The sequence below is a fragment of the Rhinolophus sinicus genome, linkage group LG10, assembly GCF_036562045.2.
Source record: "Rhinolophus sinicus isolate RSC01 linkage group LG10, ASM3656204v1, whole genome shotgun sequence".
Taxonomy (NCBI): Eukaryota; Metazoa; Chordata; class Mammalia; order Chiroptera; family Rhinolophidae; genus Rhinolophus; species Rhinolophus sinicus.
In genome coordinates this window covers 2773152-2790096 of record NC_133759.1, presented here as the reverse complement: position 1 = coordinate 2790096, position 16945 = coordinate 2773152, and the positions used below count along the sequence as shown (strand labels likewise).

General features: G+C 40.5%; 1 protein-coding gene across 8 annotated transcripts in view; it reads right to left on the bottom strand.

The window, feature by feature from the left end:
* The window catches only part of CNTN4 (contactin 4), a 769828-nt gene that overhangs the window by 520990 nt on the left and 231893 nt on the right, over positions 1-16945 (bottom strand). The window contains exon 1 of one of the 8 annotated variants that reach the window (XM_074312217.1): positions 8006-8024. The exons of the other annotated variants lie outside the window; for them this stretch is intronic. The gene's annotated coding sequence lies outside the window, so the exon portion shown is untranslated. Of the gene's footprint in view, positions 1-8005; positions 8025-16945 lie in introns of those variants that run through there. 8 annotated transcript variants of the gene reach the window in all.

Below are 16945 nucleotides of genomic sequence, written 5' to 3'. Positions count from 1 at the left end.
CAGGATGGACATCTCCTCTGTAGGACTTCAGAGCCACGGCTTCTCATTAGCAGGCTAAGTTACATGTCAGTCACATGCTTTGTCTGTGACAGTCTGCACTGTCCCGCCTTCTTTACAGATAAGACAAGGGAAGCTCACTGGGGTTATGTGAGTTGTCCAGTATTACAAACCTATTAATGGGAAAACCAGACTTAAAATACACACACACACACACACACACACACACACACACACACAGAGGGTGCAAAAAAAATGTATACACATTTTAAGAAAGAAAGAAAACTATTAAAATTGTAATACAATGAATGACGTTAGCATTCATTTGATTAACGCCATCTTTTGAGCAAACATCATACTGCACATTGCTATGTGATTCAATTCAACTTTGAAAAGTAATACATAGACAGCACCTCTTAGAATGTGTACATTATTTTGGCACCCCCGGTATATACACATATAACATTTTATATATATATATATATGAATACAAAAGTGGAAAAAAGAGAATGGAACATTCCCGTACACTCTTCACCCAGCTTCCCTAGTATTAACCTGCATAACCATTACGCCACAATGAAAACAAGAAACAAAGTAAGAACCTGACTCCGATTTTCCACTGTCGCCACTAGGGTTCCTCTCCCGTGCCATGACCTGATGACAAGAGGGAGAGGACTGGTAAGCTGTCATGCTTCATGGTTGGGGTGACAGTAGGTTCCTCAATTCAGAGTCTCCCTCAACTTGTGCGTGTCTGAGATGTTCTCATCATCAGATTGTGGTTGTGTATTTTTCTCAAAAATAAAACAGAAATGATGAGCCCTTCTCTGCAACACGTCAGGGGTGTGTGACATAACGGCAGCACGAGTGACGCTGACCAGGATCCCCTGGGTCAGGCTTTCCCAGTGGGAAGTCACAATTCTCCTCTTTGGAGTCAATAAACACTTGGTGGGGGCGGGGGGTGCTTTGAGAGTAAGAAAAGTTTGTTGTTCCTCAAAATTGTATCCACTAGTTTCAGCATCCATCACTGGGTCTTGCCTGAACCAATTATCAGCATGTTTTCTAATGATAATGTTCCATGTTCTCATACTGTGTACATTAGTTGGAATTCTTCCATAATGAAGAGTTGTCTTCTCTCCTCCCTCCCTCCCTCCCTCCCTCCCTCCCTCCCTCCCTCCCTCCCTCCCTCCCTTTTTCTTTTCATCTGTCTATCTATCTATCATCTATCTATCTATGGGCCTGTGAATATTTATTTAATTCAATATTACAGTTATGTATCGGGTTGCTCTAATTTTCTAGCTCTTTGATGTTGGCACCTGTGTCCTGTCACACAACCCCGTCCTTTTAGAACACTTCCTACTTTTTTGGTGCCAAAGATACTCCAGGCTCATCCTGTAGTTCCCCTGCTCTCCCTGGAATGGGCCCTGGAGCCCCTGAGGATGGTATTGAAATGCCAAGGTGTAGGTGAGAAATGTGCTGCTGGCTCCTGGAGCCTTACTGCTTCTATGCCCGCTCAGTAAACAAAGCCAGGAACCTGCAGTCAGCCTAATAATTAACCAGATGTTTCGTCGCAGTGCTTTCACTCCTGAAACAATCTCCTGCCCTGTCCTGAAGCTGGTTTGTAATCTGGTAGGATCCACACATCAGGAAGGAATAAAGAAATGAGAAGTCAATTTAAAAAAAAAAAAAAAACAAGAAGAAGAAGAAAAGAAAAACAGAGGCGGGAGGAAAATATGGGCCTGGTTCTCTTTGACGCGCTTAAGGACTCACAGACGTCTCTGAGGCTGAGACGAACTCTATAAAGCAAACATCTAGTGCATCTAGGGAATTATTTTAAGTTGCTATGTCTATGCTAATTTGTTAGAGAAGCAATAAGAGACAAATACAGAAGGTTTCTGCACAAGAAAAATGATTTAGAGAAACGGAACAATTCTCCTCCTAGTCTATCAACTGCTGAGCTTCACACATGATGACTACGGTTGACAGGTAACGGGAATGAGAGGCATTTGACGTCAAGGACATTGAGACAGAACTATATGCACCATCTGTCCTTGCCGGTCTACTATAGAGTGCCACAGGTCACAGACCTACCTACACCCACTGTCGAAAGAGCAATGTGATGATAGAGGAGAGCAATTCAATACTTGAATTTATAATGTCTGTAGAACGTAATCCAGGCGACATCTAATCCAGGCACTCAGAAACTGACTAAAAATGACGGTTGGTGAGCAAGTTACCTAACTGTTAATTTGCTAAGATTGATTCACAATTACTCATTATAAGGCTTATCGCACTGTATAGTCCCCTACTTTGAGGTTGTAAATTGAATATATTTGGATATGCTTTGTCACTTATAGAGTAAGAATGGAGGAATGGAAAGATTCAGAAGAACATTACAGTAATCCCATTACAGTAATCCCAAAGTTTCAGATCAGCGAAAAGAATACGAAGTGAGAATAAATAAATAAAAATCCCATGTTCCTTGCTATAGTTGAATCATGCCCCCCCACACACAATTCATATGTTAAAGCCCTAACTTCCAGTATCTCAGGATGTGAAATATTTGCAAACAGGGTCATTGTAAATGTAAGTAGTTAAACTGTGTTCATACTGGAGTAGGGTGGATACCTAATCATATATGGCTGATGTCCTCTCAAAAAGATGAAATTTGGAGACAGACAACCACACACACACACACACACACACACACACACACACACTGCCATGTGAAGATGAAGGCAGCAATCAGGCCACAGCTTCTGCACACCCAGGCACACCAAAGACTGACAGCAAAGTACCAGAAGCCAGAAGCAAAGCCTGGAACAGATTGTCCCCAACAGCTCTCCAAAGGAACCAGCCCTGCAGGCATGTTGACCTCAGATTCTAATCTCCAGAACTGGGAGACAACACATTTATGTTGTGTAAGCCCCCAGTGTGTGGTACTTTGTGACAACAGCCCAAGCACACGACTACACTCCTTCATCCAAAAGAGAAGATACAGAAGGAACTATTGAAAATACAATCATCCCGCATAGGGTACCAACCACTTAAAGAACTTTCAATCTTGGGTACATCAATTCCTGAAAAACACCCTGAACTTCAAAGAAGGTGGGAATTGCTATCACTTTATTTTACAAGAAAGTAGTGGATATAATATAGTTTGAGAGGCTTGCTTGGGGGGGGGAACAATCGAAGAGGCCTGGATCTGAACCTTCTGAGCCTGAATCTTCAGGGTGACTGAGGGACAATCGCCATTTGGTCAGTTCCTCAGGCCACCCCTAAACTCAAATGGGAGAATCTGTGGGGCAGAAATGCTAAGAGAGGTCAGTCCAGATTACGTGTGGGACCCGATACAGCCCCACTAAATTCAGCTGCACCCCGAATGGAGGGTGAGCTGTCCCAGCGGCAGTTCCCAAAGCCCGCTGTCCTGATCGGTGTGTGGACGCCAAAGTGCCCAGGCGGCCAAGTCCAGCTCCAAGGTCACAGACCTCATCTCCGTCCGGCTGATTTATTAGACGAGAGGCAGCAGATGGACTTGCCCCGAGAGGAGCGCTAATGGATTTCAAATTCCCAGGCCATCTCCACTGAGAAATAATCAAAATCCATGTGCGATTTTGCCAGTAAACAAAAGTGCTTTTGTAGGATTAAAATATTCCATCTCTAGAGTGTTTGGTGAACTTTTACAGGGCAACGCACCATGGTAAACAAACAGCCATACTCAGGGGGTGAGTTTGAACCTCTGCAAAGTCTCAGCCTGTTTGAAGAGCAAAGTGTTACCAGCTACAGAAGCAATGGATTGGGGATCCCCCCGAAAAAACAAAATGAACAAAATATCAAAGCAGGTATATTGTTCATTCTGAATGAGAATGAAATAATTCTTTATTTTTCTTGTTTACTCCCTTCCCTTGAATTGTCTCCATCCTTCAGCCCACTTGAGAAAACCCAAAATACCTGAAATGTATTAATTTACAGGAAAAAAACAAGAAGTTCTAAGTAGTGAAATAATTTACACCCCAAAGCATGTTCAAGTGAAAACTCTCTCTGTTGCCTTAACTTCAGGGGAGACGCTCCAAAATAGCTGCTGCGCTGTGCTATCCACAGATGTCTGCAAGACTTCTGACAGCCACCAGGGGACAGGTTATCGATGCGACTCAGAGGAAAGACGGCACAATGCAAAGGACAGTCCCCAGGAAGCCAGGAGCCCTGGTTCCCGCACTGGGCTGACCACCAACAGCGCCAGGACCTTGAACGGCGTCTTGGGAACCATGTCCCCACCTGTGTGAGGCAGGACATGACCTCTGGGGTCCGCTTCCAATCAAAAGTATGAGCTCCCCGTGAAGCAACTGGGAGACTCGCCAAAGTCTACTCAGGAGCAATTCTTGGTTGTGATTTTGGCAATTTGGAGAATCCACTAACTCTACATACAGGCTCATCAAAGTGAGAATAGCCAGATTATTTCCATTTTAAGATTTGATGTTTTTATCCCTCAAATATGGAAAGAGTAGCAACAATTACAACGATTATTTAGGTGCTACATTCTGTGCTAGTTTCTTGACACCTCACACCCATCCCGGAAGAATCCTGGATGAGAACTATAATAACGCTCCCCAAAAGGGGTTAAAACTGGCGAAAGGGGTACATATACATTCACTTAGAAATAGAGATTTGGGGTATGGGGCAGTGTTTCTCCTATTATGTTCATCAGAATCCAAATCATTTCGAAGCAATCATTGGGAAACTGGGAACAATACAATGGCAAAGTCAGTTTCTTTGTTTACAGACACAAAGTGTCATCAAATATTTCATTTTAAAAATTGTAATAGTCATGATTTTTGTACCATCACTAAGACATAGTCATGTAGAAAATATTAGTACTTAGTAATATTTTGGAAACATCAACTTACTAGTACATTTACACTTTATATGTATGTATTTATTCGACTTACTGAGGTAGCGTTAGGAAGCTGAGCTCACTACTCATTTCCCTACTTAGCTATAAAAACACAAACCCGCACCAGGTGGCAGGAGAAGGTTCAAGGGTATCCACATGGTGCTAAAACCTTGTCATGAAGTTTAAGGGGGGCAAAAAAGGTAGGATGAAAACATTGAGGAAATGTCAAAATAAGACCAAGATTCTGATGCTGTTATAGTAGAAATGTTTAAAGTAAGAGGGATATTATTTTATGGTGGTGCTCAGCAGGAAACTTCTTTCAAGGATTTCAGTCTGGAAGGAGAGAAGATGCTAGAAGGTGCTGCTTTACTGGAGGCAGAGAGCCAGGAAATCCTTACAGGACTGACTTCCAACCTGCAGCACTCAGTTATCTAAACATCTCCTGGGAAAAACCTAACATCGTAACGAGTCTCAGTGTGTCTGCCACATTAAATTACGTTACGTGATGTACAGTCACACTTCTCCTTGGTATAGTTCATAACTAGTAAAATCACTCACACTTATTGATTCTGTGTGAAGAAAACTGGGGAGGTTACTCTTTACAAGTAGATTTCTACCACAGCATGACATTGTGGTGAACTGGTAATGACAAAAACTGTTCGATTTTTTTTCTCTTCATTAAAAATAAATATATATTTAAATAAGATTCATGGTCATTCGCTTACCATCCATGTAACAGACCAGATCCATTATTCCTCCAAAGTAGAATTAATTGCAGTGAGTTTTGGAAAAGTGTAAGCTCTTGAGATGTAATAAGTGAATGCAGCCATAGAGCTATTGAGCACTTACTATACGCAAGGCAAATACTAAGTATTCTACATGCGTTGTCTCATTTCATTCTCTCAGTAATCTGATGCACTAGGTAGTATTAGTATCTTCGTTAAAAATAGAGAAAAGCAGAAGCTCAGAGAGTTTATGTAACTGTAACAGCTAGAAGGTAGACAGATTGTTTTCCAAACAGCTGTCCCACTAGCGCCTGAAATCACAAGCGGATCATCAGATGTCCCACATGATAAAAGCCATCACCCATTACACGAGAACGGTCCTGAAACTGTGGTCACAGAGTTACAATGGCGCGAACATTACATGAGTGAAACGAGACTTTAATGAAGACACCAGGCGACGCACAGCAAGGGGGAGGCTTAAAACACTCACCTTGGGGAACACGGCCACGGGAAATCTGCAGACTAACTGCCCCTCCAGAGGAACCCAGGTAAGGGCAAACCAGAAGAGGAAGTCATCCTTGAAAAGCTGACACAGATCCGGGGCTCCAACCAAAGCCTGCACTAGCTCATTCTTATATAACGCCGGGTTAGACCAGAGGATATGCTCTGCGTATTGTTTTTGTTTCCAAAATGCTCTGTCCCTAAATTCTTATGGAGTGTAAACTTAGCATCCTCATTGGACAAATTTAAAACTTAAGATCCGTCAAACAAATCAACCCTGGAAAAAGCCTGACCCCTACCTTCTACAGTTTCACTGAAAATCCAAATATATAATCCAAATCTCTGGTAAAATGGGAGGGAGGGGTCAAGTTGCCTCAGCAAAACCGAAAGGAGAATGACTGTGGTCAAGTTCAGATCCCATTTCATCTCTATGAGTGTCTGGGACTCTCAAGATCTGGTATCACGATGCCCACCAGGGATGGGCCTGAAAATGGATCTTGGAAATGCTTTAGTTATAAAGAGAGTTTTGATTTAATATTGAACCAAAGCACAGTATGCTCAACACAATCTCATCGAGCCTGCCCACAGGAAACCTACTGCTACGGGTCCCCCTCAGTGGCACCAGGAGGGATCAATTTCTCCCACGGAAAATAAAGTCAGGAGAATATTATTTTTTTTTACGGATAGCTGTTGGCCAACTGTGTAAAGGGGTCTAAAACAGCACCCATGAAGCAACTTCATGTAATTGTCACTCTGATGCATAATTTCCCCTAATGGTGCAACCTGAGACAATTTACTTAAAATATCTTTTAAAAATGAATGATTAGACCCTACAGTAAAAATGTCATTGTTTTGTTTCAGTACATCCCACAATTAGGTGGCATAATCTCTTTCTTTCAGGAACCCTTTGGTTATGTATGCTATTATTCAAGGATATTTAAAATTATAGGAGTTTTCAGAATTTTGATGCACTGTCATTTATCTTTGAAGTACCACTTGTCACTCCTTGGCCTCTTGGGCCTAACAATGAAAATCATCTCTATTCTGAATACTTTAATGTCATACAGGATTCATACAAAATTTTAGCTTGTCAATTTGTTCAAAGTGGCTATACAGAAGCAACAGGGCATAATCAAGTTATTTTTAGCTCCCAAGTCATTTTCACACTTAGCCATTTTGATAGAATGAATTTCCTCTCTAGTTTCCAACACCTTAGAATTATTTTGTAAAAATGTAATCTTTTTTAATTTAGGTCAAATAGACCTAGGACCACTGACTGCAGTGTGCTCAAAGTAATAAAGCTATTGAAATTTCTGTTAATATATGAGAGTTTGCAGAGATTTAGCAAAATAATTTATTTCTAAAAAAATCTCCTAGAATGGCTAAGTTAGTGAAACCTAACACATTTATTTTAGCATAGCTGACGACAACATATATGTCTACCTTACTTACATTTATATTGATAAAACCACCAATTCAAAATCAGAGCTTTGGTGTAATTTCCTTCCTTAAGTTATCACGTTGAGCAGTGTGGTATTTGCACTATTGGTTAAGAACACTGTCTGAATTTGACAGAGTCAGATGTGTGCCTATGTGGCGAGCACACTTATGAAATATTCAGAAATTACCCCCCAAAAAAAAAAATCCTGCACATAAAATGAGACTAATCTGGTGTTCACAAAAAGAAACAGAACTTAAGCTCATATATTTTTCTACATCAAGTTTTGAAATAAAATGACATTACATATTAAAGAGAGAACGAACCAAGGAAGACGGGGAGCTTCATCAAGTATTAAAGCTAAGTATCCCAGCCAGAAACAAAAGGGGTCATACATCCTTGGTCCCTGCTTCTCTTGAAGGGCTATAATTCGCATATGAAAAATAATGTACTTACTATGTCAGATGTCTGCTTTCAACAAATACGGAACTTAACTTTCGCACAACTTCGCTCTTTGGTGAATTATTTATTTCCTCCTTAACAGCAGCAGAGATGTCAGAGGTTCCAAAGCTTTACTTTCAAACAGTTCTCGCCAAGCAGTCATTTGCCCATCCTGCTATCTGCTTGTGCATCTATGAAACAGCTCCGTCCTTCCCAACAATGAAAACCCTGAATGCAATCCACACCTGCTCCCTCCCACTGAGTTTCAAATCCACTCGCAGAAAAACAAACAAACAAACAAACAAAAAACCAAACTAACAAAAACCTTCTCTACTTCGGGTTTTATTTCAGTAGTTTCGTGGCTTGAATATTCTAAATCCGTTTAACACAGCACAGAGCCCTAAGTGGTAAGAACTACGTGACTGCAGCTCCTTCCACAAGGTGAGCCTGTCAAATTGATAGTGGGTCAGGAGGGGCTGAGGCCATACCGGTCTAATAATTAATAATTCATGGAGCCAAATTACAGCCTTAGAAGGAAACAGCCACATTGACTCTTCTTTCATAATCCTCTGATGTATGGATGACAGCACAGAAAAGTTCTGGGAGAGGTTAATAAAAAAAATTAAAAAATAAAATCCCAGACATAACACTTGAGTTTTAAAATTAGTAACGCCTTGGCACAAGCTGGATTTGCTGCAGCACCACGGGAGTTCTCTCTCTGAGCGCAGGAGATTCGAAGGGATAACTGTGTCATTTTAAAAGGCAAAAGATTTATACAATCTGAAGAGAAACCAGAGTATAACTGCATCATTTTAAACGAGCATCTGGAGCGTCAGGATGTCCAGGGGACATGGGATGCAGGAGGTTGGGGGCGTGGGCAAGTAACTCAATTTGCAGGGCACTCTAGCCACAAAAATGGGTGGATGTCACTCTGCTGTTTCTAAAAAAAGGGCCTTTCACAGGATTTCTGAGAAAACATTTCAGCTGCAGGTGTACTGTGTGTCTCCTCCGTCATACCTGAGGCAGCTCCGTGGGGACAGCCACCATGCAGGGGCCGTGTGTGCCTGTTTTGTGCTCACTCCCACGGACACACGTAACCCACACAATGCAGTTTCTTCAGCGCACGGGCTCCCCTTGGTCTGTGAGCACTGATGCTTTGAAAGGCTATTTTTACTGAGGAATGCTTTCCATATAGCAAACTGCACAGGTCTGAGGTGTCCCATCCAATCCATCGCCCTGTCACGAGACAGAACATTTTCACAGCTACACAAGGTTCCTGATTCCCTTCCTCGTTAATGTCCTGACCTCAGGGGACTGAGTTCTAACATTAGAGAGGATGGAGCCTATCCTATTGCCCACGGCAGTGGTGTCGCACAGTATGTCTTCCTCTGTGTGGGAACTCGTTCACTGAACACGTTTTAGGTTCATTCACATACCATTTTTTGTTGCTGTATCGTATCCCACTGTGTGAACGTCTGCTTAGCCATTCTTCTGTGCACAGACAGTGAGGCTAGTTCCAGTTTTTGGGCAACGATGAATGCAGTTCCCATACAAGGCTCGTTGTAGGCATGTTTCCATTCTTCTGGATAAATCCCTCTACACGTGAGCATGACTGCCAGGTCATAAGGCGCATCCATCTTAACTTTCTATGAAACTGTCCGACTATTTCCAAGTTGTTGCACCATTTCACACCACTCACGATGTATGAGAATTCTGGTTGTCCCACGTCTTCACCAAAATGTGTTGCTGTCAATCTCCTTCACTTTAGCCATTTAGAGGGGACACAATTCCCATTTCTCTTATAATGTATGACGTTGAGCACTTTTTTCATGTACTTATTGGCATGAGTCTCAGTTCTCACTGTTACTAAAGTGGGCTTTGAGTTAGGGGCAGATTAAAAAGAGATTTTTCCATGTAGGCCCATGCCTCAGCATTGTCTGAGACAGCGCCCCTGTGAAGCCCTCTCCCCATTGGCTAGGACCAGTCCCTGCCCGTTATCAGAGTGTACCTGGACACACTAAGTTCTACCCACTCACCCTCTAGTGGACCTTTTATTCTTGTTCAGGGGTATCCAAACTTTTTTCAACGTTTTTCACCAAGGGCCATATGTGGTAAAATACACAAACAGCTGGGCCACTCACTCGAGGTGAAATACATATTGCCTCACCTGGTTTATTTAAGTAAACTAAATATATGTTTTCAATTTGCTGCGGGCCAATTAACAATGGATTGCGGGCCGCAGTTGGCCCACAGGCTGCAGTTTGGACACCCCTGATCTAGTTGGATGATGCTATGCCATTGGGACTTTTTTTTTTTTTTTTTTCATTCTCAATAGTCAAAATCACTTCCTTTGTACATGAAGTGACACTCTTTTTGCACACTGGTGTTCACTGGCATGCCTAAGAATTTAGCTTTCACTGATGGGCATTAGTCTAAGATAGACTGGTGGTTGAATAATGGTAGGTAATACTGACCAAAACTTGAGTCCTGAATCTGGCTTTTTATTTTATTTATAAAATGAGAATAGTAGCTTTCTCTTAGGCTAGTGACTGAGAATTAAAACAGATAAATGGCATGTGACACACCTGGACCCATCTGAGAGCAGTGATGGTGAGGAGACGGTTGGTGGCAGTGGTGACACCTACTTGGGGTCTCACTTCACACTGATGATTGTTTCCATTGGGCACCGTTGTGGGTTTATGGTGATTCTTCCATGTCTTTCACCTGATTGCTTCAGGTGTGTCATTTATCTTCCGTGAGCTTTGATGATGATGATACTTAACAGGTATTTATAGTTCATATGAACCAAGGTTATGTAAAGACAGTAATAGAAAAATAAGGCAATGTGATTGGAAATGTCCAATATTATTTCACTTTATGTAACCTCACACAGTTAGGCAGACCCATACACACAGGTATTTATTATTTTATTAAGCACACATCTGCTGATTAAGACATCTATATTTCTCTACCTATATAAGTATGGTAGACTAGACAAAAAGAAATATTCATGTAGGTCTATGAAAAAACAAACACGTACCAAAAGGACTGACTGATCAGCCTGTGTCATACACTATCACGAGATGGAAAGACAGTTTGTGAAAAGATGCTAAATTTTATGGGTTGAATTCTGGCCCTCCAAAAACTCATACATTGAATTCTCATTAGACAAAATTCATATGTCTAACTCCCATAACCTCAGAATGTGATCTGATTTGGAAACTGTTGTTGCAGATGTAATTAGTTAAATTTAAATTAATGCCACTGGGGTAAGCCTTAATCCAGTGTGACTGATGTCCTTATAAAAGGGGACATTTGGGAGAACACTGACATGAAAATGAAGGAGAGATCGCCAACCCAGGGGACTCCACAGATCCACAGATAAGAAGCCAACCAGCAGAAGGAGAGGAGTGGCACAGGAGCGACTCCCACGCGGCCCGTGAGAGGAGCCAACCCTGCCAATCGCTTGATCTTGGCCTTCTAGACCCGAAAACTGTGAGACAATACATTTCTGAGTTTGAATCAGAAAAAATTTCCAAACGAGGTGTTGGAAGTCACATAGGGTAAGGGGCAGAAGCAAAGTATACCTCAAACCATCAAATCTCTGCCGGGGGACAAGGGACTATGGACTTTCTGAAGAGAAACCCTCACACGGGAACAAAGTGACAATTGGTTTTGCGTCCTTGGTACTCACCTGTCCTCGGACAAGATAGTCAAATGGCATTGGGAAGGCTGAGAAACAGTCTCATCGAATTTGATTTAGCATCTAATATGGGGTCAGGCAACAATATTTTTCCGGGCTGGTCATGACTAGCAGGATGCAATTGAGAGAAGATTCAGTTCTAATCTGAGCTCTACAATGACCAACATGGTGACTGAAATGAGTTGAAAACAAAATCATGCTCTGGCTACTTAATGCTGTTGTCTATACCTGACCCACCTAATCCACAAACTGATAGCACCTACCCCAGAGGCTTTCCTACACTTTTCCAAACTGGTGGGTCATCAGAATCCATACAGTTAGCTCTCGTGGGGTACAAACTCCATCATAAAGTGACCTACCGACGTTGTATGATCACAGGTGATCTTAGATTCTCAACAATTAACTTACGGCGGAAGCAGTGCCAAGCTGTCACTCCTTGCTGGGGTCTTGCGAATATCCAACACGATGCCTATGGGGCCAGTTGTCTTTCTCAGTCTACTAAGGCATCACGTGTGAGCTCGCTGGTACCATCCACCCAAATGAGGCTGAGTTTGCTCTGATGCGCATTTTCTTTGGGGGCCATGTTGGTAGAGTTTTCAGGTGTGGGGCAGGAACAGAAGCGAGGAAACTGAGTTTCGTATTTGGTTTTGCTCTCTAGATCCATGACCTTAGACAGCAATTTCATTGTATTCTTCACAGACCACCCAAGCTTGCCCATTTTTCTTCGGTTTTGTCATGGTTTCACATATTGAATTTGATAACGACTCATAGCCATGTAGCACTGAGATAATGCAATTGTAAAAATGGTCATAAAAGGAACTAGCATAGATTTAATCAGGAAACAAGGAGTCAAATGCGCTTACAATAAGCCTACACTAAACGACTCTAACACACTCTGATTATGCACTCTGTGTCACTTCCCTGCTTCAGTAATTTTGGATTGGATGCTAGGTATTATATTTGAAGATGTGGCAGGTATCCAACCCCATAAACAAAGGCACTCCTCAGACGCTGGTCATTTCATCATGTTAGCATGATGCCCACAGAGAGTGTGGCAGGGAAGGTCAAGACTGAACCCATTACAGACTAAATCTGGCTCCCATATTATAGTCCAGCTATTCAGAATCTGTAAAGAACACCTGTGATTAGAATTTGAGGCCAGATAATAACCACAACCATTATGAATTATGCTCTACACCTTTTATTTTGTAACCTAAAAAAAAAAAAAAATAAGGAAAAAAAAATGTCCTTAAAGAATAATATACCTTCTGGAAGAGGGAAATGCCTTTTTGGAGATCATGGTATTTAAAAGGCATTCAATTAAAAGCGTGCATCTTGCAATTCTCTGAGCAAAGTTTCCCAGTGCAAGAAATAAATAAAACATCATTATTTAGAAATTAAAGTGGCTTAATGAAGTCTCAGTTATATGTCCAGCATCTTTTTTCATAAAACTATTCTAATTCTACAAACATGTTACATTAAAAGAAGTTAAGTGGGGAAGAAAAATTTTGAATTCTATGTAGGTCATTCATCAATCACGAACTGCTCGAAGACACTGAACTTATATGTGTGACTCTCAAAGCAGAAACCGTAAGTTCCCTGCCTTACCTACAATGATTTCAATGGGAAAGATACAAATCTCTGGCTTTCACATCAATTTAGTTTATAAGCAAGCAGAACATTACTGTTATACAATGTATTTCCTTAAGTATATTTAAGGTTTTTTTTAGGGTGCATCAGTATTTGAAACTGATTATTGGTGGCTAGTTTGTTCTCCCATAATATAGATATAAAGTTTGACTAGATGCATTTTTCTTAAATTATAATTTTCATAATTTCAGGCTTAGAGAAAAGTTGTGGAAATAGTCTAAAGAATTACTGTACGCTCAAATTCCCCAAGATTGCCCAAATTTTATCCTTTTAGTACATTTTCTCTATCATTTCTTATCTCTCTCTAAACACACACTGTTTTTTTCTGAACTCATTGACAGTAGTTGCAGATATAATATTTATTTAACTCTAAATAGTTTAATGTATGTCTATATAGATATATATTTCTTTAAAGCAGGACATTCTCTTATATAACCACAATAAAACTATCAAAATCTGGAAATACCCATTTATCCAGTACTGTTATCTAACCTGAGACCTCGTTCAGATTTCTCTCATTGTACAATAAAGCCCTTTAGAGCAAGAACAAACCTCATATCACATACTCCACATTTTAATGTCTCTTTAGTCTCATTTGACGTGGAACAACTCCTCAATCTTTCTTTTTAGTGTGTGTGTGTGTGTGTGTGTGTGTGCGTGTGTGTACTAGAAATGTTTTAATATTATGGATAATTGTTTTGTAGAATAATTACAGTGTTTCCTCATTTAACTAGATTCTTTTGTGAACTTTTTGTATCTTTCTCAGTGCGACCTATCAGAAGACTGATTTGTCCCATGAGCGACTATGGAAACTTTGATCACTAGATTCAGGTGGGGACCATCAGATTTCTCCACTATAAAGTGTCTATTTTCCCCTTTCTAGACCATGGAAACATGTTAATGAAGGACAGAGATAAGGCCGTTCCCTCATGGAATGTGTATTTTATCAAGGGAGGCAGCGCATAATAGAAGGGAAGAAAAGAAACAGAGGGAAACAGGGAGAGGAGGAAAGGAGGGAGAGGAAGGATGAAGGAATAAATAAATAGGTAAATTCCATCGATGCTGACAGAAAAGCAGAACAGGGCTGCTGGTTTTAGAAGAGGGAGTCAGGACACAAGCGGGCAAGGCCCCGGAGGCTGAGAACACTCACTCTGGAAACAACACAGGGAGCTGGTGAGCCCCGGGAATATGGCTGGAAGGGGATGCCTGCTCTTGACTGAGAACAGGACGTCAGTAGTGAGAGTCCCTACGAGACGGACCAGGGGTTTCCGATCACACGGACGCCATGCCGGCCACGGCGGGAAGCCAGGGAGGGAGGCCCAGAGATCATGCTTGAGTGGTGAACTGCAGAGCGTGGCGAGAGGAGAGCAAGACAGACTCACAGACAGGTTCTCCTGGGTGCAACATGGCATCTCGAATCTCAGCCTTCCATTCTCTACGCATGGCATGCTTTTGTTGCAAAAGGAAACAGGTACAATATACCTGCTTTTTGTACATTTCACATCCAAACACTCCATCATGAGACAGATGAACCCCATGGACACAGTGTGTTATGCTACTAATAACACCTGGAAACTTTTAACCAAACGAATCTGCCACTCATCGAAACATGTTCCTAGCATTTAACTCTGCATTTTAAGTACCTTTTGCAGAGATGAAATTTTGAAAATTGGTTTCCAAAACATACATTGCTCAATTTCATGTATTTTAAAAAATAGCTCTACTGACTAAATTTGGAATAAAAGCCATCCCCAAAGATCATAACACACTTAGTGAAGTTGTTACACGAAAACCGGAACCGATGGACCCTAAGTATTATTTCAGCCACGTTTTCAGGGAAGCTGATGGCACGCTTCTAGAACCCCACAGCTCATGTGGCACAAGGCAATTTTAAAATCAATTTGGTTCCCACATTGCTGTTGGAAAGACCAGCTCTTTGTTTTCTGCCTTCTGATGACACCTATAGTTCAGCTGTAATGGGTGGAACGTAAGAAAAAATGAAGACTAATGGGAGTATGTCCCTTAAAACCAGTGTGACAACTCTCATAGGAGAAACTGCAAAACAGAACAAGAAAACCTCCTTTAAAAATTGGAGTTTTGGACCAGAGCTTAGAAATAAAAGTAAACGGGAAATTTATTCAATTCTCTACTTTCAGGTTTATGATCATTAAAATCCTTATAATAAAGTTGACAATTTTTCAGCTTTTTCTGTTTTGAAATATTTCTTCCACTTATTAGTCAAGTAATAATTTAGCCCAATATCTTAGTTAATAAAAAACCAACTACTTAAAATAAAAGAGGGTATTACTATGTTTTTAAAATTTATCTTGACATCATAGTCAAAATAAAACAACGCAGAAATCATATTTCCTTTGATTTCTAAAAATAAATTCATAGTAGCATCAATGTTCCATATCAATTTTGCTTTTAAATGTTCTTCAAATTGCTGATAATGATTTGTCTTGAGAATAATAGAAATAAGTCATCAATCAGGTAACATGTTTAAAAGTGATCTGCAAACTGTTAGTAAAGACATGACTTCCACGGACTAGCAGTCACATCCTTGGGTTACCAAACCATTTTTAAGAGACATGTAACAAAAGAATGGAGTGTGTCACAACTAAGTAATTTTTAAATGTAGCTATATATTTTTAAAATATTTAAGCTATTTAACTTAACGTGCATTTAATATAATGATCGGTTTTATGAATTTGAATGATTCGAGATGACATGCAAAGTGAACATTTATTTATTACCACCAGCAGCATGTAATAACTGATGTAGGAAGTCACTTCATAACTTAAGGTGAACTAGTTCAAAACTCAAATGCTATTCTCCCTTAGGCACTTTTCCTGAAATAAAGATGCCAAGCCAGCCGACGAGGAGAAAGGAAAAAGGAGGTATTTGGATTTGCTACATGTATGACTTTTATAAATTTTATTCTTTCCTTTACCTACCAGCAGGAAAATGCTCAGTTGTGGCTACGTCTTATCTCAAATTCTTTTTGTAATTTTCTTTTCTGTGCAAAGTAATTTTTTTGTATTCTCAATTTATCTTTAACTACTCTATGTATGGGGTTTAGTTATACCCACCCCAAATCATTTTTGAAAGGAGAACATAATATTTAACAAATAATTTGCTGAGGTAAGTTTCCCTTTTGTTTCTAAAGAGGAAAATTGCCCTTAGCCATCCATTTTTTAGCTGAGAGTAACTAACAGTAACAGATTTGCAAGTTTCCGACATCTCCTTAGAAATTTTCTAGCTTCAAGCATGTGAAATGTTTACTGTTCCCCTTACATAAACTTTTCCAAAAATTACTGCTAAAAATACAAACATCTTTTCCAGTAAATATTTTAAATACAACACAAACAGACTTTGCAAACAACAATTTAAACTAATTCCAAAGAATGGAAAAAAACAGATTATGATAGTATTTTAGGATATTGCTAGTTAGAGGAATTGGCCCCAGATGATAAAAGCATTCTTTATTGTCTGAAGTGGTTACAGGAAAAAACTCCCACAGAAAAAGACTATGAATTGGACATGTCAATATCGCAACCTCACCACCTGGCCACTCGGCTGCCATCACACAAAGGTCGAGC